This window comes from Fukomys damarensis, unplaced genomic scaffold (assembly GCF_012274545.1).
Source record: "Fukomys damarensis isolate Sample0158 unplaced genomic scaffold, DMR_v1.0_HiC HiC_scaffold_12, whole genome shotgun sequence".
Classification (NCBI taxonomy): Eukaryota; Metazoa; Chordata; class Mammalia; order Rodentia; family Bathyergidae; genus Fukomys; species Fukomys damarensis.
In genome coordinates this window covers 2,997,134-3,020,885 of record NW_022900924.1, presented here as the reverse complement: position 1 = coordinate 3,020,885, position 23,752 = coordinate 2,997,134, and the positions used below count along the sequence as shown (strand labels likewise).

The following is a 23,752-nucleotide window of genomic DNA, read 5'->3' as shown; positions in this document are numbered from 1 at the left end:
AGAGTTCAAAAGCAATTGTCACAAAATAGTCAAGTAGATAATATTCTAAATGATACCTAAAATACAGCAGCTAACTTTCCTCTGTAAGACTTGAGTGCCTTCCTTTTATTACTTTAACAGATGCTAATACTTAAATGGCAGCAAAGTGCTGTTTGATGGGTTTGAAAATGACAGGAATGACAGGAAGCCACAGAGAATTGCAAGCAGCAGATGTACTGAAGAACAGATGACAGAGCAGAGGTAGGCAAGTTCTGATGTGCAGAGAGGTATGTAGATGTCTCCCTCTTCTTCCAGGAACCTTGACTGGGACGCTTGACTCATGGGAGCCTAAACAGACAGACTCTCCACTCCGTATCAGCAGTGTCTAGCACACTGTCTAGGTTGTAGGTCTTTAACAAATGTATGAATGAATATCAGAGACACAGTCTGTTTTTTTACACTGAGCTACAAAATGGAGCCACTTAAGTTAAATTTAGCTCAGTGTAGCCACACTACCTTTAGGTAAAGCTGGGAGGCCGAGGTATCTCTGTTTCCTGTCCAATAAAGGAGCAGCTCCAAGATGGTCTGTGAGCCTAGCTTCTGTGCAGGAGCAGCTGCAGAACTGCTCTTGGGCATCATATTCATCAGGAATAAAACACAAGCTTATTTTACAGCTCAAGCAAGTCAGATGGTTGCTGCTATTGTTGGAACTGCAGGAGGCAGTTTATTAACAAAAGTGTCTTTAGAGGACTAAGTGATATCAAATATGCCATTAGTAAATAGGCAGAGACACACTAAAAAGTAAGAAAACCAGTGGTGATAATTAGACTGACATTTCTCAGCTCTTCCTGGAGACAAGATTTTGGCTAGGATTCTCACAGTTGTTGCAGCAACATTTGGAATAGCTGCAACTTTAGGAGCAAGATGAAAACAACCAGAGCAGAAAGAAAAAACTTCAGGGAGAAGGCATTTAGAGAACAATATTAAGATTATTGACTTCTGTAGTTTTCTGGGAGCATGGAGACATTTTTGATATTATTAGCACAGCTAGATGGTTCTAAGAAAGGCTTCTACCGATACAGTGCGATACCATGGTTGCTTTTGTTAGAGAATAGTACCTACTCTAACTAGGCCCCAGGCCCACCCCACCCACTTCTTGCTAATGCAGTAAAGCAGCACTGCTATAAATCCATTGTTATTTGATTTATTCCATATACCTCACGTTCCATAGGGTCTACACAGGTAATCTAAAAATCTGTGACAGAATTTGATTTTTGACTTATGAGTCTCCTTCCAAGGTCATGGTCATCACAAGTTTAGCAAGAAATTCTTCAGGCTATTCACTGGGTACAAGTGCAAGTTGACATGCAACTAACTGGGACACCCTCCCAGCTCCATTTCAGTTTGATACAACTTTGAATCAGCATAATCTGGCAAAAATTTCAAGAGTAACAGAATAAAATCAAGAACATAATGAAAATGTTGTTTTGCTTATTTGTTTAGAAGAATCAATGCAGCATTTACAAAGTCAATTTTCTTTGTAGTCCTGAATGTGCCTGTTTCCCAACAGCTTTTAAGTAATTTCTAGATGCTCCTGAAGAATCAAACAAGAATGTGAGGTAGGATACAGATGGTCACTAACACAGAAGGGTTACTCTTCGTGGTTGTCATTCATTTTAAAAGGAAGCAAAAAGACTGGCCACTTTTCTTGAGTAAGATGAAGTGGCCTAACCACACAAGCATAGAGCTGAAAAAGAAGCATCTTGGGATTCCTTGAAGCCTACAACTTTATTTTACTATCCGGATACAACAGCAATGAATCACACAGAAAGCTAAAGCGATAGAGAGGGCTCTGCCAGCCACCAATTCACTTCTACCTTGGCTTTCGCGTCTCACAGCTGCTATTCTCCCTTATCGTTCTGCAGTTTGCTCACAACCTCTCTTCCCCTTCAGAAATGAAGACACGTCATCTGCAGTCTAAGCCTGGATTCAAGGGTCTCACAGGGCAGGGGATGTATAAACTCCAACTTGGTCAACAAACTTCAACAGGCTGGCCATTCCAGGTGACCCAGGCACTCTGGATCAGCCCAAGCTCTTTGTTTTGGATTAGGCTGGTTGCAGGGTCCCCTGGCTGTGGTGGGCCCACATTGTCGGCTTGTTGCTGCTTTCCCAAAAGAGGATCTTGTTACAAAGAGAAGCTGGAAATTTCTTTGCACACAAGCAGAGACATGGCGGCCCTGTAAAGGCCCCAGGGTAAGGATTAAAGAAAAACAAAATAGAAACCCTTCCATCTCTAATTAGGGTCTTCATTTGCCAAAGTGCCATTCCCCAGCAGAGGATTTACATTCAGGCTGTTGCTTGGAGTTACTTGGACAACGTCTCCCAGCAGGTCGGTCCCTTGGTTCAGGCTACTTGGAGCCAACAGTTTCTGGTTACTTGGAGGAGTGCTGCCTGCATGTTGTTTTAACTGGCCTAGCTTCTGCAGCCAGTTTAGCCAGGTGAACAACCTCCCATTCAGAACCTAAATATAAAAGTAGAGTTTGGTTCAAAACAAAATCTCTTTAAAGAAATTTTTTTTTAAACTTGGGAATTACAGGTTTTGGAGCAAGCATTATTTCTCTTGTGCATGGCGTGTTTTTCTCCCTCTGTCTTGGTTCTTTGCCAGAAAAGGCTGCATCCTGGAGTTCAGCCAGCCACCAGTCCTCACTTCCTCACCATTCACACCATGGGGCTGGTGGCAGCTGGCCATGGAGGCGGACAGCAGCTTCCCATTTGTAAGAGGTTGACCACAGAATACTGTAGCCAGCTTGCTGGACCCCTGTGGCCAGCCTAGGGCACCTCCTGGGCAGTTCCTTATCATTCTCTGTGTGCACAAGAACACATCCTCTAATATAGCAAAGTCCCTGGAGACCTGGCGCAGGAAGTAAATTATAAACCCAGGGTGAGTAGGAAAAGGTGTATAAATATAAACTTCAACGTATTAGAGAAAAATCATTAGATGAAGATGAATTAAGGAGAGACCAGAGAGCACGGAGAGTAAGAGCGAGAGAGAAAAAGAGGAAAAAATTAATAAGCTAGAATTCATCAAGAGTAAAAACATTTGTCTATCATCAAAGTATATAAACAGTGAAAAGGTAACTGGCAAAATGGGAGAAAATATCTGTAGATCTTGTGTCAGGTGAGAGATTAATGCCCAGAGAATATATAAAGAATTCCTAAAATACAACAACAAAAACAATCTGATTTTACAATGGGCAAAAGACTTGAATAGTTCTTTTCTGAGGAAGGTATACAAGTGCATAAGCAGAATATAAAAAGACAATGAACGAACATCACTAATCAATAGGAAAATATAAGTCAAAACCACAGTGAGATATAACTTCATACCAAATGAGATGGTACACACAAAAACAAAACAGAAAAGAAGTGGTAACGGGATGTAGAGAAAGTGAAATTTTGTACATTTCTGGTGAGAAAGTAAAACGGTGCAGTCACTGTGGAAAACAGTATGTTGGTTCTTTAAACAATTAAACATAGAGCTACCAAAGAATCCAGCAATTCTACTTCTGGGTATAAAACGTATCTAAAAGAACTAAAAGCAGGTTCTCAAAGAGATGTGTACACTAATGTTCATGGTAGCGCCATTTATGACCAAAAGGTGGAAACAATGCAAACATTCATCAAAAGTAAATGGATAAACAAAATGTGACATACAGAATAGAATGTGTGAAATTCAACAATAAAAAGAAATTCTGATACATGCTACAATGTGGATTGAGACATTACACTAAGTAAAAGACTGCAGTCACAAAAGGACAACTATTGTGCTTGTGTCATTTTCATGAATGTCGTGAACAGGCAAATCCAGAGAAAGTACATTAGTGGCTGCTCTGGAGCTTCTGGAGGAAGACAAAAACGGGGAGTTAGTGTTTAATGGATATGGAGTTCCAGCTGAGGAAGATGAAAAAGTTCTAGAGATGGCTGCACAATAATGTGAATATATTTAGAGCCACAATATTGTATGCTTAAAATGGCAAATCTATTATACATTTTATATATGTCATATAATACAAACACACACCAAACACTCGTTTGCATTCTGATCTGAGCCTAGGGCCTAGTGCATGTCAGGTAAATCCTCTACCAGGACTGTATCCCTGGTTCCTTCATCACAATTTTTAAAAAGTTGAGAGGTATGCATGGTGAAAGAATTAGCACCACAGAGCTAGGGGAATTGGAATCTTATTTGATTTCTGTTGATTAGCAAGTTCTAACAACTCCACTTTGGTTCCTACATGTAAAATTCTGTTAGATTTTGAGTTTTAAGTCTCTAATACATTACAAAATTTTACTCCTCTCTTTCACTTAAATTGCTACAAAACAGCAATCTACAGCAAGACCATAGAAATGTCCAGAAATAGGCAAGCTATTTGTGAGGGCTGTCTGACTGGCCAGGTAGGTAGTGCCCAAAGTTTATGACCTGCAGAGAGGTATGAGTCACGACTCTCGCAGCTGTTAAGGGGTTCTAGTCATTCTGTGCGAGGCAGCTAAGATGGAATGCAGGCTCACTGAGGCTTGATTGGCCTCCCCTCCACCGCTCCCCTCAGCTCTTCTTCCATCTCTCTGGGAATGCTTTCCTTATCGAGGGGATCTTCTCCTCCCTGCTTAGACCCTCAGGCCCAGTTAACTGGTTGTGGGGCAACTTATGCTTCTGTTGGCCCCACTCCAACAGGAGCATAAGTTACCCCAACTCCTGGAATTTCCTCTTCTATCTCTACCTTATCACAAGCTATTTAAAAAAATTTATTTTTGCCGGGCATGGAGGCTGAAGCAGGAGGATTGCTGTGAGAGACCAGCCTGGGCTACATAGTGAGTTCCAGGTCAGTCTCAACTACATAGTGAGACCCTGTCTCAAAAAACAAAACAAAACAAAAAAAAATTTTTTCCCCAGTACAGAGGACTGAACCCAGGGTGTGCCGGATCTCTTTCCCTTTTTATTTTGAGATAGGATCTTGCTAAGTTATGCAGGCTGGCCTCAAACTTGGGATCCTCCTGCCTTAGCCTCCCAAGTAGCTCGGATTACAGGTGGGCTCCACCACCTGGTGCCCTCTGATTCCTGAGAGCTTGAGTTTTCATTTATTTTGTGGAGCATCAGTGCTGACACACTATTTGTCTAGAGAAACTTTCAGGAAAAAATGATGTCTAAAGCAAGATGTGAAGGAGCTCATCCTGATCCCCTCTTCATGATGGCCCTGTGGCACTTAGGAGCACACCAAAGCTGCTTGCTCAACACTAAGGGACCAGGGCACCCAGGGCAAAGGAGTCACTGGAAAGCTCCAATTTGAGAAGCCCAATAAATTTAACATCCTGGACATGTTTGTATCTTAAATTACAAGCTCTAGCCCAAAAGCTTTATAAAGCTTCTTCATTAACCAAAAGGATTAAGTGGCTACCTAGATTATCACAGCCACAAGAAAGGAGAGACCTGAACTACAGAATCAGCCATGAATGATAAGACTGCCACTGTCTCTGAGATGTCAGTAAGGACAGTCACTGGTGTAAATGATGAAAAACCACAATTCCTTTCTAAAGAACCATAAAATTCAAGTCAAGAGCCATCTACAGCAGAAATCCGAATGCAACCTTGGCGGTCCCATGCCTCTCCCCATTAAGTTCTATTTTGAGATCATACAAAAAGAAAAGAGTTCTCATTCATTCAGCCTTCAAGTTAAATAGGTTTGACACTAGCAAGAAAAAGATGGCATAAACTCCAGAAAGTCTGAGTGAATGAGAACTTAAAGCCCCTTGTTCTTATTCTCTTCAAGACACATACTTAAAAAAAAAAAAAAAAAAAAAAAAAAAAAAAAAAAAAAGGAAAGAAAGCTTGGATAAATGGGAATGGAAAGAAGTGTTTAAGGGAGGGGAGGGGAATCAGAAAAAAATAATTTAGATGTGTTATGTACACGTACAGATTCCTTACCATAAATGTGAACAATATGTATGACAAATATATACTAATAAAAAGAATAAAGCTGATTTTATTTTTTTGGTACCGGTGATCGATCTCGGGTCCTTGCGCTTGGGAGGCAGGTGGCGGAACAACTGAGCTAAATCCCCGGCCCAAGAATAAAGTATTTTTTAAAAAGACACCTATCTGGCACCTAATAGAACCAAAATACACCACACCACCACTAAGTTCTAAGTCAAGTTAGATAAAGAATCCTGGAAGAACTAGTGTAGAGCATGGAATGATGACACCACTGCTTCTAGGAAAGTATGCACAAAACAACTGGCAAACTTGTCCCAGAAGACTCCACGGCTACGTGGCCACAGCTAGATCCTGAACTGTGGGGTCTCCAACCACTACGAGCGAGAACACATACTCTGTCCACCAAACGGGGAATGGTGAAGGTGACATTTTTTAACACAGAAAAAATTATTCCATTCCTTTATTCCTTACATTATTAATTAAGCATATAAACTAGAGGTACAACTTCAGATATTTTTGCTAAACAGAAATAAAACAAAATGTCTATGGAAGATAAGGAAAAGGAAAAGACTGGTAGTAGACTAAGATGAGGCTCCCAGGTACTCAAAGTATCGTTTTTGTGTACCAAAGCTACAATCGGTGCATCTGCAAAATCTGGAAACTTTTTTTCAAAAGAATGAGTTAGAAGTAGGAACTAGAGTTAATACCACACCAGAGTGAATTTTCTGGTAATATAAAAGGTAATCTGAGGGGCCAGGGTCTTAGCTCAGTGGCACCACGCCTGCCTAGCAAGTGCAAGGTCCTTAGTTTGATCTCTGGTACCAAAAACAAAAGGGTAATCTGGAACTGTTCCAGAATTCCATTACCACAAACACAGAAAGCCACATGGCAAAACTACTGTAGGAATCACCAGCATTCCAACATCAAGAAAGAGAGAGGCAGCCTAGACTGATAAGGAACCAGGATTGATAAGGAAAGGAAACATCAAGGCAAACAGCCCAGTCAGAGACAAGAACCTTGATCACTGCAAAGCTGGAGAATACAATTTCCCACACACATTCTCTGACCACAGTAAACCCAAGTCAGAAATTAACATGGTAGGCTCCAAGCTAGAGAGCAGGCTTGGTATCTAAGACCTAGCCTTCAACTCTAGAATCATCATGAGGCAGTCCTCCAAGATCACTAAACCACTGTTTCTTTCTCTTAGCCAGATATGGGAGCTTCATTCCCCAGCACTGTTCAACAAATATGCAAAAACAAACCTCAAACTGGTGGGCAACAGCTCAAGCATCCCTGGCCCTTGGAAGCCCGAACAGGTGGCTCCTTCTTCACCCCAGATCCAGAGCTGGGGTACCACAGACCACCTCTTTTCTGATAAGCTTAGGCTTTGCTTTTTTCTTCAATTTCAGGAAAGCTCTTAAACAGAAGGATGTGGGAAAGAGTAACATTCCTTTATCAATCTATATTCTCTACATTCTATAAAAATCTAACAGTGGGCACATGAGGACTCATGCATGTGCACATCCACATGCTCTGCTGAGGGGTATTTCTGTCAGGCTAAACAGCTTCACTTGGCAGGGGTAAGGTCCTCCTGGCAAGCTTGGGTCGCAGGCCTGGCTCAGAGGAGCTGCTTATTGTGCACTTGCCTGGGGCAGGCGGCAGCAGTGCTGGGAGGGGAAAGGTTCCCTTTGAAGCACATGGCACTGAGAGCTTCCCAGTGACCATGGAAACAGGCACAGTGGGTTCCCAGCCTGAGAACCATGGAGAAGCAGCAGTGACTCAAACATAAAACACATACAGGGTCTGAAAAGCAGAGATCAGGAGGGGCCAGGGTGAGGGGCAGACAGCCCCAGGCTGGCAGGAACTGAGCCGCTCCCTGTAGGAAAATCCAGCCAATGAAGTGGAGCAGGTTCACGGGGCTTCCTTTTTATTCCTGAGGCTTTCTTTTCCTCACTGCCCCTCTGGTCCTATTCAGCACCTCATCAGATCAGTAGAGCCAGGCCTTTGACTGGGTTGCTGGTAATGGGGCCTAGAGGCGGGGAGGTGATCAAAGGAGCAGCCTCCTTTGGATGAGGCCCTGCCAAGGTGATCTAGTAGAAGCCACTGGGGGAGGACAAGGAAAAGAGGCAGCTTTTATGTCTGACTTTCTGTTGTAAGAGACACAAAGCACACAGTGAAAGGAGACAAGCTACCAGTAGGTCAGAGCTCCTTCCTTGTGGGATGTCTCTATTTTTAAACCAAGCCAAAGAGAAGCCAACCTAGACTGGTTTGCTTGGGGTGCATTTGGATGCCCAGATCCTGAGCTCAAAAGACCAGTAGCCTTACCACATGCTGCTTCCCCTTTCTTAGCTGTCTGCCTCCTGACTCTTGAGATGGATGAAGTTACACTGAAAGCTTCCCTGCTATCTTAGGGTATCTGAGACACCGTGCCTCACTTCTTCACGGTTTCTATTTAAATGGGGGAGAAAAAGCTAACTGGGATTTTTTTCTCCCAATGAGGAAGAGGAAGCAATGTGATTAGTGTCTGTTAAGAGGATCTTTTCTCTTGGGCCAGATTGAATCAAAGTCAAACAGTGTCCTATCTGGCTCAGGGCCAGAGCCAGGGAGAAAAGTGGGCCCACTTCTCCCGTAGGCCTGGCTGCTGGTGAGCAGGGAAGACTTCACCCCTGACCAGCCTCTCTAGAGGAAGGCGGTGTTTGGACAGGCCTGTAATTTGAGAAGCCCATTAGGTGCATTCTCCCTTTCTTACCTTTGTTGGGCTGCCAAAATATTTACTTGACTTCTTAACTCTAAATCTCTGAAACACACCTGGCTTGCCTAAAACAGGCAATTTTCTAATTTTCTTTTATTCATAAAAGAGATTCCAACCTAAGCAAAGACGACAATAGCACAGAAGGATCAGGAGAAGGGGAGGGTTGGTAAGAGATACAATTTTATATAACTCAATCATTTCTTAAATGAGTAGACACTGGATTTGTCTTGTGTGTGTGTTTAGGCAGTTGGGGATGGGTGGTTACTGCAAGGGCTGTGTGGATGATTTGAAAGCAATTCTACAGGTGGTCCTTTTACAAAATAAATGGATGCTATTTTAACTTTTAGGGAAGAGTCCATGTCCATTTCCATGCCACGTAAAAAAGCAGTGTGGGAGTCAACTGTACCTATTTATGTTCTACATAACCTTCTTTTTTCTGTACTGGAGATAGAACTCAGGACTTTTTGCTCACAAGGCAGGTGCGGTACCAATGAGCTAAATCCCTGGCCCTACATACCTGTTCTATAAAAGCCAAATGCATTATAATACCAGCGGTGGGGACTATGTAACAGAAAAATAAGGTACTAAAGCAACAAAAAGAATAGAAGTTGTAGATAAACTTCAGATGACAGAAAGGTTCGGTAATCACTGCTTTTTTTTTTTTGTCTTTTCAGTGGTCAGGCATTATGCAAAAGAATTTGAGAAAACAGTCTCGGGTCTAGGAGGCATGAAGCCACCACACAACCAGTTTCTTTTGCCATGTGTGCCTGTCTATCAGTCCTTATTTCATCTGGGCACACACTTGCCAAGGCTGAAAGTTAACCTTACAGAAGGGCTGTAGTTTATGGGCAAAACTCAAAGAAAGGTCCCTGCACTGCCTGGTAGTGTTTTTAGAAGAAAAAAATTCATGGTAATGATCCCTATCCTCAAAGACACCTACAACCTCTCCTGGGAACAAGGGCCCAGCTATTAGGGGAATTATTTTTAGTGCTTATCAGCAAACTTTTGAAAGAAAGTTTATTTTGAAAGCATTTTTTCAGATCTTCAACATTCAAAAATGTCATTTTCAAGCTGTTCTTTTCTCCAAGGTACTAAAAGCAGAGCAGGGTGGGAGGCTTACTGATAGCTGTCACTCAATCACCTACATCCTTTCTGCAACATTAGGTTTCAAAACAGCATTTCTATTATCTTTATTTTGATAGACTATATGTGTTCTCTTACTTAGATCTGACAGAATATAACTTTAATATCATAACAAATCAATTCCCCTAAAGCTGGTTAGCAGGAACATCCACATTTATAGGTACTATCTGGATTACAGGAAGTGGTTGGTCATTTCTTCTACAACCTTTGTTGGTTAAAAAAAAATTAATAGTCTGAGCAGAAGCTCTCCTGTCTTTCCAAATTTTACTTTATTTTATTTTTTGGTACCAGGGACTGAACTCTGGACTTTGCGCTTGCGAGGCAGGTGGCGGAACCACTGAGCTAAATCCCCGCCTGTCTTTCCATATTTTTAACCTGTCCATTCAGCTGTTGAACTGGAACTGAAGTAACATGCCACTGTCCACATAGAGTCTACTGTGGTTCAGATGTCCCAGGTGAAGTCAAAGAATCTTAGAAGATCACTCAGTATAGGAATCCGTATTACAAACCGATGCTTCCAGATCCTCTACAAATTTAAAAGTATTTAGGAGGAAGAAGAAATGATTTTTTTTTTTTTTTTTGGTACCGGGGATTAAACTCGGGTCCTTGCGCTTGCAAGGCAGGTGGTGGAACCACTGAGCTAAATCCCCAGCCCAGAAGTGAATTCTTTATTGGAAACCCAGAAGGACCTAAAATATATGACCAATATCACTAGCCAGCAAAGAGAAACAAATCAAAATCACAATGAGGTACTATTGCATACCAAGCAGCATAATCAAAGAGAGATAATAACAAGTATTAATGAGGATGCAGAGAAAGGGGGCCCTCAGATAGGAATGAAGACTGCTACAGTCACTTAAAACAACTCTGCAGTTACTACAAAGGTTAAACATGGAGCTACCATATGATTCAATAATTGCACTCTTAGGTACACAGAAAAATGAAAACCTGTATCTTACATAAAACTTGGACACAAATGCTCACAGTAACATTATGTATAATAAAAGCCAAAAGGAACTAATCACTGTCATCAAATATGGTATGTCTATACAAGGGGACAGTCAGCCATGGACAAGAAGTGGGAACAAAGGAAAGAAAAAAACAGCACTGATACATTCTATAAACTTCAATAAACCTTGAGAACATTTTGCTAAGTCAAAGAAACACTATACAAAAGACCACATGTTACATAGTTGCATTTATATGGAATATCCAGAACAGGCAAATCCATAGACAGAAAATGAACTAGTGGGCGTCTGGGGCTCAAGGGAAGACCAAAAGAGTTAGGGATCTGACGGCTAAAGGGTAAAGGCTTTCTTCTTAGAGTTTTAAAAATACGCATATATCCGATAAAGGACTTGTAACCAGGCTATATAAGAAACACGAAAATTTGTACAATTCTATGAATAAACTAAACACCACTGTGCATGTTGTTGTTGCCGTTTTTAAATCTTCACATAAAGTAATCTGATCAGGTCTTTCTCTTCTCTTTCTATACAGAATCCAACTGTCTAAAAACGTATTTCCACAGTAGAAATATGGGCAGTTTCAGTGCTGAAATAATCTTGGGCAATAAGAAGTGGAAGCACATTTTGTGGCTGGTTTAAACCGTAATCTACCTTTCCAATATTGCAATAACAACAACAAAACATAAGTGGGCGCGTGCACATACGCACAGTGGGGTAGAAGGAAACCTAAATATGACATTATGATAATACAGATTCTGAAAACAATTCCCATTGTTGACAGAGTCCAGGGCATAGATATGATGTATTGGGTAGAGGGAGGATGAGGATTAACTAGAATTCCCTGATCTAGGGGCCAGGGATTTAGGTCAGTGGCACCACATCTGCCTCCTAAGCACAAGATCGTGAGTCTATCCCCAGTACAAAAAAAAAAAAAAAAAAAAAAAAAAAAAAAAAAAAAAAAAAAAAAACAATTAAAAAAAAATTATTTTATTTTTTTTTTGTTTTTTTTCCAAAAAAAAAAAAAACAATTAAAAAAAAATTATTTTATTTTTTTTTTGTTTTTTTTCCAAAAAAAAAAAAAACAATTAAAAAAAAAGGAAAAAAAAAAAAAAAAAAAAAAAAAAAAAAAAAAAAACAATTAAAAAGAATCCCCAGATCTAAAGAATAACACAAACACACAGACAGACATTTACTCTAATGATTCACAGGTGAATTTTTGTAAATGTGTTTACATGCATAGCTCACTTGTCTAACAAAATATATGCTTTACAACAAGAAAAAAAAGTGTTATACTAGCCCAAAAAAGGAGATTTAACAGCAGTTATATGATCCTACTATAGAATAGGGAGAAGAATATATTTTTAAAAGGAGAATATATAGAATGAAGGAAACAACCTAGAGGGTATTGGGAGAACTTTGAAAGATGCTACTTACCCATTCCTGATACTACATATTAAAATAAGTTTTGAGTGATTTAAAGGTGTAATATACTAAAAGAGAAACAATCAGAAAAAGCAGAAAAGAATAAGATGATTCTAACTTTGCAAAGGAGAAACTAGCATAAGCTTTGAAGCAACAAGGAATTATAAAGGAATGACAACCTTGTAAAAATTTCAAACTTGTAAACCAGGCATAGTGGTAATTAATTACATCCCTGTAATCCTAGCACTCAGGAAGCTGAGACAGTAGGATCTTGAGTTTGAGGACCGTTTGGGCAAATGGTAAGACCCGGTCTCGAAAACGAAAAAAAGGGCCAGGAATTTAGCTCAGTGCTCGCAAGTGCAATGTCCCGAGTTCGATCCCTGGTATCAAACAAAACAAAAACAAACAAACAAATCAAACTTCTCTATTCAAGAAAAGCTAAACAAACAAAATATGCAAATAAAAGGGCTAGTTTTAAAATATTCCTAGGCAGGGGTTGCAGCTCAGTGGTAGAACACTGCCTACATGTATGACTCCTTGGGTTCAATCCCCAACGCTGTAAACAGCAATAAATCCCAAATGACAACAAATTAAACCGTCACTGTTTAAAAACTACATTAAACTGGGTGTGACAGCATGTGCCTATACCCCAGCTACTTGGAAACCTGAGGCAGGAGAATCACAAGTCTGAAGCTGGCCTGGGCAACTTAGTAAGACCATGTATCAGAATAATGAATGAATAAATAGAGGTTAGGGACGTTGCTTATTGACACAGCACTTGCCTAGCATTGGTCCAATCTCTAGCACTCAAGACAAATACACAAACACTGTCTTAAGATCTAACCATAAATAAGTGAGAAAGAACAGAAACCTGATGAGAGGAAATTAAATTAGCATATAGAAAAATGCTTGAATTTTAATATTTGCTAATAACCATTGGCTTTGCAAATGAAATCAATGAAGACTACTTTTAATCTTTCAATTTAGTAAAAGAAACACATTAATAACAGCCACCAGGCATGGTGGCAAAAGTTTGGTATCTCAGCACTTGGGAGGCTGAGGCAGGAGGATTGCCACAAATTTGAGGCCAGTCTGGGATATATAGTGAATTCAAGGCCAGACTGAACTACATGGCAAGACTCTGCCTCAAAAAACAAAACTGTATTATTTCTTTGAAAACTGATTTACGCTTTAGAAGTTGCAGGGTAAAACTGAGGAAATTTTGTTACAGAGCAATTTGTAATTTTATTGATTAAAATTATAGGTTATGAAAATGAAAATAAATTGGTAAAATGGGCCAAGGTTCTGCCGCCTGCCTCACAAATGCAAGGATCCGAGTTCAGTCCCTTGTACCAAAAATAAACGAATAAATAAATGAATAGGTAAAATGACTAGCATATATCATTTAGTTTTAAAGGGCCAGGTCATCATTTATACAGTCAGGATATTACATTAGAACACATGCTCAGGAAAAAGACTTGCTGGGAATAAACCCAACTGACAGTACTTGTATTAGAGAAGTAGAATTAAAGATAGTTTTCTTTCCTTCTCTCTTTAAAGTCTCCATAATTAATTTGTTCACACAATAAATACTTCCTTAGTGTCTACTGAATAAGCTAGATTTTGTTATTGGCACTAGGATATAAAATTAATAATATATATATTACACTGCTTATGCACTTAAAAATAAGACAAAAGGACTAGAAAATTTTGAATAGTAACTGAAATAGTAAAATAAATTTATGATACAAAATTTAAATATATCTTTAAAAACTAGAAGTCTTAAGAGATTTTTATCAATTAGAATCTAAAATAGAAAAGCACTTAAGAAAATACTGATTTTTAAAAGCCATCTATGTTTACTAATAGATGCAAAATAAAAGTATGTAAAGCTAAACATTTAAAATTTTTGATTTTTAGAAATGGATGGTAACAAAAGTTCTTTACATATTGCACATTCTTTTCTCTGAGGCACATTTAAGAGTCAGTACATTTATGAAAACTTACAGTCACAGGTTAATACAGAATAGCAAAGGCCAAGTTCCTTTATACTGCACAAGAAGCAGCATGAGTTCTTTAGGCTAACTAAAATTGAATCCAAAGTACTCAGAATGATTGGAATGCACTGAAACTATTATTTTTATAACTAGGAGAGAAAAAACCATCAGTCAACACATAGTCCAATATTTGATTTGGGAAACAAAATCACACACGCACAAAAAGTCCCCTGTACCTTTTGTTAAATAAAATACGGTGCTTTTGGAAAGGAAACAAACATAAAAGACAGAACAAAGAAATAGCATTTTTCTGAAGTCTGAAGGTCTAGTGACCAAGGCCAGCATACAAATGCTCTCCCATGCCCCCACTCCTGCCCCTCCTGCACAGGTGCTATAAGCACACTTCTGGGAACCTCTTGCTTAAGGGCTATTTGTCTTCAGCTATAAAAGCCTGTCTGAAGTCAAGTGTCATGGCATACACCAGTCATCCCAGCACTGTGGGATATTAAAGCAAGAGAGTCACAAGTTCAAGCCCAGCTTAAATAACTCAATGACTGAGAGAGACAGAATCAGAGACAGAGGGGGTGGAGGAGAGGAGGGAGGGAGGGAGGGAGAGAGGGGGGGAGGGAGCGGGGGGTTTTTTTTCAGCAGCTATCTGGGAAGATCCAAATCATTCAGGGAGAGAGACAGAGAGAGAGAGAGAGAGAGAGAGAGAGAGGGAGGGAGGGAGAGAGGGAGGGAGGGAGACAGAAAGTGCGCGCCCAGGCTGGGGATGCAACTCAGTATGAAAGTCCTGAGTTCAATCCCCAGCACCCCACACGCGCGCGCGCACACACACACACACACACACACACACTATTTATCCACTGGGAACAGATAACTCACTATTCAGAAGCCTTTTTTTCTTCTTCTTTGGTGATACTGTGAACTGAACCCAGAACATCTGCAGCATCCCACTTTCTTCCCCCCGCACCCCGATTTTTCACTTTGAGACAGTGTCCTTCCAGAGTCACTAAGTTGGCTGGTCTGGGCTTGAACTTTGATCCTCCTTCCTCTACTTCCCAGAGTGCTGGAATTACAGACAAATGCCAATACATGCAGTTTAATAGCTATTTCTGATTGGCTGTTTCAGCTGGCCTGTCAGAGTATCTCTTGTATTCTAGGATAACCTCACTGTGCCATTGAGAGCTTGAAGACAGTGGCAAGGAAGACTGCAGCGAACCAGATCTCCCACCCGGGGACGTGGCCAGCCCTCTGCACTCCACACGTCGGCTCGCTATCTGTTCGCTTCATTCACTCTATCTCCAAAATTACCTCAACCCTCCCGGGGGTTTCAAATAACGTTTTCAGCTAGACTTTTATAGCTGCAAATGTCTGATGCCATTTTTTAAAAAATATATTGTGTTTAGTCTTTTAACCATGAGGTTCCCAGAAAATTTAGGTTAGATGAAAAGCACTAAATTAAAAGCCGTGACAAAATGAAAATGGTATTCCCTGAGTTTTTCCACTCATATCATGCCAATCTTTTCCTCTTGATCTGTTTGTTTTTTAAACAAAGTTCCTTTCTTGCTTTCCTTTTTAACCAAACATGGGAGACATTTACCCAAGTGTTCCTTAAAATAAATCTGCACAGCTTTCCAAACTTCCTTCCCACCTCAGCTCACGTTAAAAACACATTCCTTATTTGCTCGGAAGAAATGTTTAGAGGGGAGGAAACCGAATTTTGTTGAGTCTCTAAGAACTTGTTCTACATTATTATGAATATTTTAATAATCACAACTATCTTTACAGAAGGGGATGCAGAGAAAACAGGCGAACATACCTGGTGCAGTTACTCAGTTTCTACTGAGAAGAAATATCATTTGTACCTAGGCTGTTCAGCCCCATGGCCTCGTGATGGCGAACCTTTTAGAGCTTTCAAACAACCCACTATGGCACGTGTGCCACACATTCGCCACCACTGGCTTAGGCTCTCGGCAACCTTCACACGGAAACACAAGATTGCGCTATAACAATATTTACCACCTGTTCTACAGAACACAGCACTAAGGTCACCATAAATTTTTCATTATAAAAAAGGGCAATGGGGCCGGGCGTGATGGTGCACACCTGTAATCCCAGCCCTCGGGAGGCTGAGGCAGGAGGATCAGTGTGAGTTCAAGACCAGCCTGGGTTACATAGTGAGTTCCAGGTCAGTCTCAACTACATAGTGAGACCCTGTCTCAAAAACCCAAAAAAAAAAAAAAAAAAAAAAAAAAAAAAAAAAAAAAAAAAAAAAAAAAAAATGAAAGAGTCTGAAGGACTTTTGTTCATGTGGTTTATAGCTATGGGTATTTACCCGTTTAGAAATTAAAACAGAAAAATTTAAAACACAGAGTATGTAAGCACACATTTTGTTGGTTGCTAGAGGGATAAAATCACCACATACAGTGATGCTCTTGGAAAACCCCACCACATACTGTGAAAGAATGAGTAAAAAAAGGCAAATGACATTTTAATATTACTACGAAAATAGTTCTGATTCTGTGAATCCCTCTGGAAAGAACTTTGAGGATCACTAGGGATTCCCTGGTCACATTTTAAGAATCGCTATGTTGAGTTCAATCCCCAGTACCAAAAAAAAAAAAAGAGTTGCTATGTTAGATTAACACCTACATGGTGACTTAACTAGTCTGGCTTTTACCAGAGAACTGACTGAAACAATGACCAGAGAGAAATATCTTACTTCCGACTGATCTGCCAAACCCATTCTTCATCCCAAAACAGCTGTCCCCGTCCTAGGTGTATTTCCGAGTCCTCCTTTTCCTCCGTGCACCCGTTGCTGTTCATCACTGCACTGGCTCCATCTGACAAAGAAGTCACTATGACCAACACTTACATCCTCCCTCCTTCAGGTGTTACCGCCACGTAAGGAAGTGGAAATGTGCAGAAGGGGCGACACTTGGAGGTCACAGCAGAGGGGCTGAAAGTGGGATTTAAACTCACTTAAGTTACTCTCTGCATTTCACTTAGTTTCATTTTCTTGTCCCATCCACTATGTCATGAAGAGAGAACAGAAATAAAAGTCTATTTTCCCTGTTAACCAAATTCTGTATTTTGAGAGTTGAAAATGTGTAAGAAATTTTCCCAGTGCTCCCATGATGTGCAAAGGAGGATCTGGTTTCTGTCCTCACTACATCTGGGTTATCTGTACATTTCTTTTCTAGTATCACCAAGACTCAGTAATATCTATCACCCATTCACAATGGGACTATACTCCCATCACTTCAGGAACGAAAAGCTTTTTTTTTTATACCCACCACAATCCTATTCCATTTATTGCAAAATGATCTAAGTAACAGCAAAAAAATTTTTTTTGTTTTTGTTTTGGGAGATAGGGTCTTACTAAATAGTTCAGGTTAGCCTTGAACTCACTATGTAGCTCAGGCTGGCTTCAAACTTGTGGCAGTCCTTTTGCCAGCCCCTCAAGTGCTGGCATTACAGGCGGTGTGTTACCAAGCCTGGCTCACACATTGTTAACTGTGATAAAATATATATAATGGCAATTTACCATTTTAACCATGAAGTGCACAGTTCAGCAGCATAAGGACATTCATGTGACAACATCCACGTACAGAACGTTTTCAGCTTTCCAAAACTGAAACTCTGTGCTTATTCCATAACTCCCCACTCTCCCCTCTCCACAGTCCTGGCAACAACCACTCCACTTTCTGCCTCTATGGATTTGAGTACTTAAATAATATAACACTGTTCTAAAAGACACTGAAGGATAAAATGAGAAGGAGAGAAAGGCGGACAGTGATACTGGATGGATTCTCTCTGCTTCAGGTGCGGCTCCCACGAGGTGGAAACATGTAGAGGGGCTGACACGTGGAAGACACAGATTAGGACGAACCCGAGATTTAAACGAGGGTTAATAACTCTTACGCATTACAGGTTTCCCATCCCCCAATCAGCCTGTGGGGCGGGGGGTCTTCCTTGACTGTCTTCTGGACACCTTGGTTACCAGATTCTTTATTTGTTCTTGGCAATCAAGTTTCCAAGACACTCTGAGAGCTAGATGAGAGTTGAGAGACTGAATGCAGGGATTCACCTGTCTGCCAGTCTTCATACTCTGGCTTCCTGCTGCTCATGAGAAGAGGTGGGACACAACAGCTTTCCTGTTCACAATATAGCAGTCTTCCGCTTTGCCACCCTGTTTACTGTGCTGCTTTTGCAATGCACATTTGCCCACATATGAAAACGGGGAAGGGAAGAGGTCAAACATGAGGTGTCCTCAGCAGTTTCAATGCTCAAGCCTATCCCAAATGTTAAAAAGAACTGACTTCTAGGCACGCTTAGTTCCTGAGGCATCCAGGAGCAAAGCATAAACTGTTTTCTCTTATCAGCCTAAATGCCACTGCCAAGGGAACATCCTCAGAGCCGGATCCTGTGATATGGGCCCTTTTATCAGAAGCCTTCAGTGGCTCCCAGCTACCTAGATAATCAAGACCAAACTCCTTCACCTGAAAGCCTCTTCCTCTGCACCTTTTACCCTAATATCTCATGTTCTCCCATACCTCTGTGTCACACAGCCCCCTGATAAAACCTACCCACCCCACCTCTGGTCCATGTGTACTGGCTTTTCCTCACCCGTCACAATCAAGGTCTGCGCGCTGGACAGGAAGAGCACATAGGAACCAAAAGGCCCTTCCTCCCAGATCCTCTCTGAGGGACTCAGGATAAACTGAGGATATGACCCACCCGCTTAAGACTTGATGCCTGCAGGAGCCCACTCAGGGAATGGAAGTCGAGCACTGCTCTCCACCTAGCTCTGTTTTAGAAGACACATCTTACACCCTCCCTCTCTATACTAGGAAGGTGGGACAGGCTAAATTCTAGTGTATTTCCACTCTCACAGCACAGTTTACCAGCCTAAAGATGAGCATCTCATTCTGAGATGGGCCAGTATATTACTCAGATTTCCTGTGATTAAGTCAAAGTACCTCACACCACAACTTAAAGGAGAGTTTGGGAGTTTCAGTCCATACCTGGCTAGCTCCAGGCCAGAAATGGTATGATGGAAAGGCACGGCAGAACAAGCTGCCCACCAGAGCAGCCAGGAAGCAGAGAAGAAAGGCAGGAGTCAAGGACAAGAACACATCCTTCCAGGTCTTCTGACTCGGCCTGTATCTCTTAACAGCACACAAACTGCGGAGCCAATCAATGAGGAATCTACTGATGAGGACAGCACCCCGCGATCCAGTCGCCTTTCAAATACGCGAGACTGTTGGGGGACATTTTGGGTGTACATCATAACAGCCAATGAATCCTTTCGCTGGAACCTTTTACACACACAAGCAAGTGTGTCAGGCCCAGAGTAGGCAGAGGAAGCAGGGAACAAAACAGATGCACAGAGAAGGGGAAGGAGCCAGCTTGCTTTGTAAGAACAGCAGCACCCAGACAAGGTTTATGTGACACAGCCGAGGACTCTCAGGGAAAATTTCCCTTTCTCTCAGTAGAACTCAACTGGGATTCTAACCATGTGGACCCAACAGTGCTGACCAAGCCTGCGAACACACTGAAACAGCGTATGATTTTTGAGAAAACCTGGCCAAGACAAAGTAAGGTAAGGAGAAGAAAACAGTATCTGTAAAGCAGTAGAATGTTCTTATTTCAGATCTCAGCTCTTGTGAGCTGTCGCAGGTTATGCAGAGAACCCCTCTGGGTGTCACCTTCCTCACCACGACATGAAAGTGGGACTAGAGCCCTGGAGTTATCCTGATAATCAAAGAAGATGCTGCACGTGAATCTCCAGCACACTGTGGGCACCCTGCACAGGATGGCTGCTTGTACGCTCCCATCAGGCTCCGACATCAGCCAAATGTCCCACAAGCATCTCCTAGAAGCCCCACAATGACAAAGGCAGCATCAGCCCCGTGTCACAAAGGAGTGTGTCATGGATAACGAAAGTCACCTTTCTAAAGTCACTCAGCCAAGGCAAGGTCATTGTGACATGTAATTCCCCACCTTTCTTAAACTTTGTTCACTTCCTCATATTGTTCTCTTAAGCCCTGAAAAGAACATGCCTGTTGACCATGCTGTCTTTCAAAACTCTCCTTAGGAATTGCTCCAACCTGGGGTGATGGAGGTGGGTTTATCCTACCTGGAGCTACAGTATCAGCCCAAGGTGAGCTCCAGTAGAAAGACAAGCACACTTTTTGTGTTTTGGGTCATGAGATTCTCCAAAAGTTATTAAAGTCAATCTTCTACATTCTTTGCAGCTCCATAAGACCCTTAACAATTACTGAAAGAAGGGTTAAAATGCATGCCTAGGACGTAAACATAGATTCTGCACTTTGGGGATGATTTAAGACGTTGGCTTTTCAAAGCCAGATGCCCAAAAATGTCAATTTTATTTTGTTTTAATTTCTTAAGACTTAAAATGTCATAGGTAATAGAGACTGTCCTTCAATGCTGTAACTAAAATCTCAACTAGAAAATCGAGGGAAGATTTTTAAATACGATCTTGACACTTGAAATTTAAAATACGAGACAAGGAAGGGAGGACTTAGGGCAGCCTCTTCACATAAGTGGAAAAGAGAGGCTCAGGCTGAAAAGACTTGCCCTTGGCCTGGCCGGAGGCAGGGCAGGCTGGGCAACCTGGCCTACTGCTTACAGGGAGTTGCCCAAATCTCAGCTCTGCCTCCCTAGCAGATCCTACATTTTGCACCTTTTCCATAGAATCGAAAAGATTAGAAAGAGGGGATCACAAATCATTGTTCTCTCATGAGTTTGCGGTGTTCTTTTCTGAGGAGTTCTAAAGTGCTCAGTAATAAAACAAGGTGATGAGTTTATGTCTTCTGCATTTAAAATGAAACTTTATTTGAACTCCTAGAGAGGCTTAAATTTTTTTTTTTTTGAGGACAGTTCTCTCTTATTTCAAGGTTTTGCCCTGTGGCATCTTCTGTGGACAGGTAGATGGCAAGGGTGGTTGAGGAGGAGGGAGAAAGGGGTGTCTAGCCCTCCACTGCTCTAGACTTTCTGAATGCCTGGTGTGCGGTGACTGATGAAGCCCTCCCTTCTAGAGTTTTCAACAAGTCTCAACAAAAACCCAGGAGTCTTCCATCCCTATTCCACAGCCTCATTATACTTTCCCCCTACTTTTAGCTTTTCTTTTTCTTTGCACTGCAGGGGATTGAACCTAAGGCCTTGTGCATGTTAGGCAAGGGCTTTACCATTGAGCTGCATCCCTAGCCCTCTTTCTATGGTCTTTTCTGCCTCTCTTTACTATCCATCTCTTCTTTTTATAGCCACCAAAAATGAAGAAATAGAAGGAAAATCATACTGTCTACAGGGGACTGAGGTGTCCATGAGGATTACTTTGCCATCCTTTACCCTAGTCTTTTGTACCTGCCTTTGGGAGCTCATAAAAAAAGAAAATACAGTTAGCAAAGTTAATGAAAATGAAACTGAAAACAATCACATCTTAAGAAGATCAGAGACAGAGACAGAGAGAGGGTGGGAGCAGAGGCAGGCCTGGCTCATCACACCTCCTACACCAGCTCGGCTTTTAAGCAAATGTGAAACTGTCTTACTTTGGCCCCAAGAAAGCATTTCTGCTAATAATTTCATTTAAGTGTCAACTTTAAGCCAATGACAATAACTAGCCATATGCAAGTGCTCCCTTGACAAGCCCCAGCCTTTCCAAACAAACATGGGACTGCTGCTCTCAGGCAGGTAGAACTACAGACTTAACTCCTAGGTTTTTGCATTGAATTACAATTTGGTGAATGAATAAACCCAAGAAGTACTTAATGATTCAATATATGTCAAAAGGTTCCATTTCCCCCTTTTACAGGCCAGCAGGCCAAACCATACAAACTCTCCAAGTAAAACCATTGCATGGTTGTCTCAAAGTAGAAGAAACAGTTGAATTATCTGAGTGACTCCAATAAGTGGCCTTACCACTAAACTATGGGAAATAATAGGGTGACCGCATGAGCACTGTTCCAACCCATTTATTGATAGAACAGACACAAAGATGGAGCCTTAACAGACTGGGGCAAAGTAAATGAAGCCAATGAGCTGAGTGCTGCATAGAAACGATTTAAGTACAGGAGAAAACAGTCACTAGGAACAGAATACCTACAAGGAAAGCACTGTTCCTACCCTTTGGATGTAGCTGGCATTTTTCCTAGGAAAATATTAACATATTCTCAAGAGTGTCACTGCTTCTCTACCACCATCAAGCAGCTCTGGCCACCTATTTAAATAATGAAGTATCAGAGCCTGAGCCACCTAAAACACCTTGATTCAACTTCACGAACTACAAACCAAACAGGCAGTAATTCCTCTGGGCTTTCACCCTTCAACAAACAGGCAAGGAAATTTGACAAGTGCCCTTAAAATAAAGAGGACACAAAAATCACAAATTAGATTTGTGAGGGTCTCGGGGGTCAGGGGTTATTCAGAAGACACTAGCAGGGGGCTTCTTTGGGTCTCTGGCTCTCTTAAGTCAAAACCACTTCTTCTCTTACCTGTTCTCCCCCACCCCATTCTAGTAGCCTTTCCCATAGTACCTAGAAGTGCAGCTTTTGAGAATATAAAAAATGTCCAGACAATAACATTATCCTTAGGGGAGACCACCTTTCCTTCAACCAAAAATTCAAATAACTTTCTCTGAACCTTTCCTTTCAGCAAAATGATCTACTTTGAAACAGACTGTTACCTGCTATATTTTAAGGTCCTTGATGGATGGTTTTCCAAAGTAAATTTATTTTGATCTTATACTGCAGTCAGAAGTAATGTTGATCTTCTTGGCTAAAAAGTCTTTTTTAGTACTTCTAAATGGGGTGACAACAGTCAATGGCAGAAAATGTTTTTTGAAGGCTCACTTTAGCATAAGATATTTACATCTCATTTCACCTCCTAACCACCCTATGAGGTAAGTTCTAAACAGGATCATAATTGCTGTCTACCATTCTAAAACCAAAAAAGCTCTAAAATCCAAAAGTTTTTTCATAAATTACTTCACAGCAGAATTTAATGGTCCTGAACTCATTTAGAGAAAAAACTGTCCTGAACTAACATGAGCTGTTTAGATTTCAGCTAGTCCACTTAATGTGAATATCCATCATGTGGTCTGCTGCACAAATTTGAATGTGTATGATTACTGAGTATTGTCCCAGATCCCCTGGAGATTACTTCATAGAAAATTATATCCTATAAGCCCCCCAAATCTCAGAATTCTGAAACTTCTGGCCCCAACGGTGTAAGATAAAGTACTGTGAAAGTCTGCTATCAACCCATTTTAGAGAGACAAGAAATTGAGACTCCTTGAGAGGAAACAACTTGACCAAAGCTACCAAGCAGACGACCAACTGAGGCTGGCAGCTTCGTTCAGAATCCAAGCCCATGAACAGTAACAGGCTGCTGCAAGACCTGTCTGACTCCTCGACTCACACCACTCCAGCCATGAGGGAGAGCTGGCAGGACTGGCTCTTCCCCATAACCAACTGCA

The 23,752-nt window shown here is 41.2% G+C and overlaps 1 protein-coding gene across 2 annotated transcripts in view; it reads right to left on the bottom strand.

Moving 5' to 3' along the window:
- Znrf3 (zinc and ring finger 3) overlaps window positions 1–23,752 on the bottom strand; it is a 137,166-nt gene that overhangs the window by 32,816 nt on the left and 80,598 nt on the right. The gene's annotated exons all lie outside the window — the stretch shown is intronic.